This window comes from Triticum aestivum, chromosome 1B (genome assembly GCF_018294505.1).
Source record: "Triticum aestivum cultivar Chinese Spring chromosome 1B, IWGSC CS RefSeq v2.1, whole genome shotgun sequence".
In the NCBI taxonomy this organism is placed as follows: Eukaryota; Viridiplantae; Streptophyta; class Magnoliopsida; order Poales; family Poaceae; genus Triticum; species Triticum aestivum.
This window is the reverse complement of record NC_057795.1, coordinates 432385789-432388991: the sequence shown is the minus strand read 5'-3', so window position 1 is coordinate 432388991 and position 3203 is coordinate 432385789.

Below are 3203 nucleotides of genomic sequence, written 5' to 3'. Positions count from 1 at the left end.
CTTCAAGACCTTGTGGGCCTTGTCAAGTATCTCAAACTCCTCTTTGAGTCTAGCATGATCAACCCCGAGTTTAGCCTTCTCGGAGGTTAGCACACGAGACATGACAAGAGCATGATCAAGATCTTTCTTTAACTTAGCATGGTCATCATTGTGTGACTCCTCAAGAGTCAAACGATGCACACGCTCTTCCTCAAGAGCATTAGAGAGATCCGATATCTCATCGGCATAGTCACGACTATGACCTTCCATCTTGAAGATGGTTTCTTCGTGAGCCTCGATCATGTCATTGGCCTCACCAAGTTGTTCCAAGAGAGCAACAAAGTGCTTCTTGGACTTTCCCTTGAGCTTACTCATAAAAGACTCAAATTCATTCACTTCCTCATTAGACTCAACATGTCCATCAATGCAATCCTCCATGGAGGGATTAGTAATGATGGTGGTTGTGATGTTGGGGGTTACCTTGTTTGAAGCCTTAGCCATGAGGCATCTAGCGGTGATGTTTTCGTTGGGTGATTCGAAGAGAGACACCCGGGGAGTAGCAATGGCAATGGATGCCATGGCCGTTGCCTCTTCATTCTCATCATCATCGTCATCCTCTTGGTATTCTTCTTGAACCACCAACCCACGAGTGGGAGTCTTCTTGGCGAAGTTGTTCTTGTTGGGGAAGGACTTGGCTTTGTCTTTCCGAATGAACTTGCCACCATTGTCTTCCCGCTTCTCGTAAGGACAATTCGCAACGAAATGGCTCACATTGCCACAGTTGAAGCAAGTTCTAACTTGTTGCTTGCCCTTGACGCCACTGGAGTTGTTCTTGTTGAAGTTGGGTCTAGAACTCTTCTTGTTCCAAAATTGTCTTGAAGTAAGGGCCATGTGCTCATGATAATCAAATTTGGTGTCTTCGGGATTGCTTTCCTCATCTTCCACTTCTTCCTCTTCTTCCACAATAACCTTAGCCTTCAGAGCAAGGTTGGGCTTCTTAGCCCTTTGGGAACGAAGCACCGCATTGTTGGCGGTCTTATCCAAGATGTTCATTGCAATAAACTCATCCAACACTTCACTAGAGGACATGGAGTGGAAGTCCGGTCTTTGGCGGATGACAGAGGACATGGCCTTGTTGTAAGGCATCATGGCCTTGAGGAACTTGCGCTTGATCCAGTTGTCATCCGTGTCCTTACTCCCATGATCTCGGAGTGCGACCGCAAGTTTGGTCACTCTTCGAAATAGCTCACGAGGTTCTTCATCCTCTTTCATTGCAAACTCATCGGCTTCATCTTGCACCACTTCATAGTTGGAGCGTTGAATGCTAGCACTTCCTTTGTACATACGCTCGACACACTTCCATGCGTCTTTAGCCATGGAATGAGGTCGAAGATGAGGAAGATCTTCGGGAAGGATAGCATCTTGGATGATGAAGAGAGCACTCTCATTGAATTGATTGTCCACTTCTTCTCGAGGGGTGAAGTTGCTTGGGTCATGAGGAAAGAAACCTTCTTCAATGATTCTCCAAAGGTTAGTGTTCACATGTTTTAAATGTCGCTTGAAGCGATAAACCCAAGAATCAAAATCTTCATTTTTAACATACTTAGGAGGAGGACCGGCATGATTTAAATGAGTGGAGGGAATCGGTCCTTTATAGATAGGAGGTTCCACATGGGCAAAGATGCCGGTGCCATTTCTAACACTAGTAGAAGGACTCTTTTCATTGTTAGCTTCCCCCTTATCGGAGTTAGCATCCGTCACCTTGTTAGTGGGATCACCCACTTTCATAGGCGAGGTAGATAGTTTAAGTCCCTCTAGAAATTCGGTTAACATGCTTTTAACCTCGGCCGTCATGGAGGTTTTCAATGTGTCTAAAGCCACATTGAATTCCTCACGTGAGACCGAGGCTCCCCCTTCGGCCGAAGATGAGATGGGATTCACACCAGAGTGTTCCTCCGCACCATCGTTAGTGTCAACCATACTCTTCGGACGGTAAAGTCCTTAATAAAGAGACGAGGCTCTGATACCAATTGAAAGGATCGATATGGTTGACTAGAGGGGGGGTGAATAGGCAACTAACAATTTTTAACCTTTTCTTTACCAAATTAAACTTTGCAACAAAATAGGTTGTCTAGATGTGCAACTAGGTGAGCAACCTATATGATGCAATAATGACTACTACACAAGCAAGCAAGGGATGAAACAACAAGTAAGCTTGCAAGAGTAAAGGCACGAAATAACCAAGAGTGGAGCCGGTGGAGACGAGGATGTGTTACCGGAGTTCCTTCCTTTTAAAGGGAAGTACGTCTCCGTTAGAGCGGTGTGGAGGCACAATGCTCCCCAAGAAGCCACTAGGACCACCGTATTCTCCTCACGCCCTCACACAATGCGAGATGCCGTGATTCCACTATTGGTGCCCTTGAAGGCGGCGACCGAACCTTTACAAGCAAGGTTGGGGCTATCTCCACAACAATCGGAGGCTCCCAACAACAACAACAACACCATGAAGCTTCACCACAATGGAGTATGGCTTCGAGGTGACCTCAACCATCTAGGGTGCTCAACACCCAAGAGTAACAAGATCCGCAAGGGATAAGTGGGGGGAATCAAATTTCTCTTGGTGGAAGTGTAGATCTGGGCCTTCTCAACCAATCCCGAGCAAATCAACAAGTTTGATTGGCTAGGGAGAGAGATCGGGCGAAAATGGAGCTTTGAGCAACAATGGAGCTTTGGGGGAAAGAGGTAGGTCAACAAGGAAGAAGAAGACCCCTTTATATAGTGGGGGAACACATCCAACCGTTATCCCACTGAGCAGCCCCGCACAGAGCGGTACTACCGCTGGGGCAGGGCGGTACTACTGCTGAGAGCGGTACTACCGCTCCCTGCTCAGCGGTACTACCGCGCAGAAGGGAAACCCAGGCCACTGGCCCCAGAGCGGTACTACCGCGGAGTAGGAGCGGTACTACTGCTCGGAGCGGTACTACCGCTACCACTACCGCTGGTAGTGCCGCAAAACCCGACACGAGAAAACATCGTCCCGAATCGAGGCGGTAGTAGGCGCGGTACTACGACGGTACTACGGCCGAACCCTCGAGCGGTACTACCGCTCAACGGAGCGGTACTACCGCTGAGAGCGGTACTACCGCTCGGTGGAGCGTTACTACCGCTGGGGGGCTTCGGCGGTACTACCGCTGTAGATCGCGGTACTACCGCTGGCACAGGAC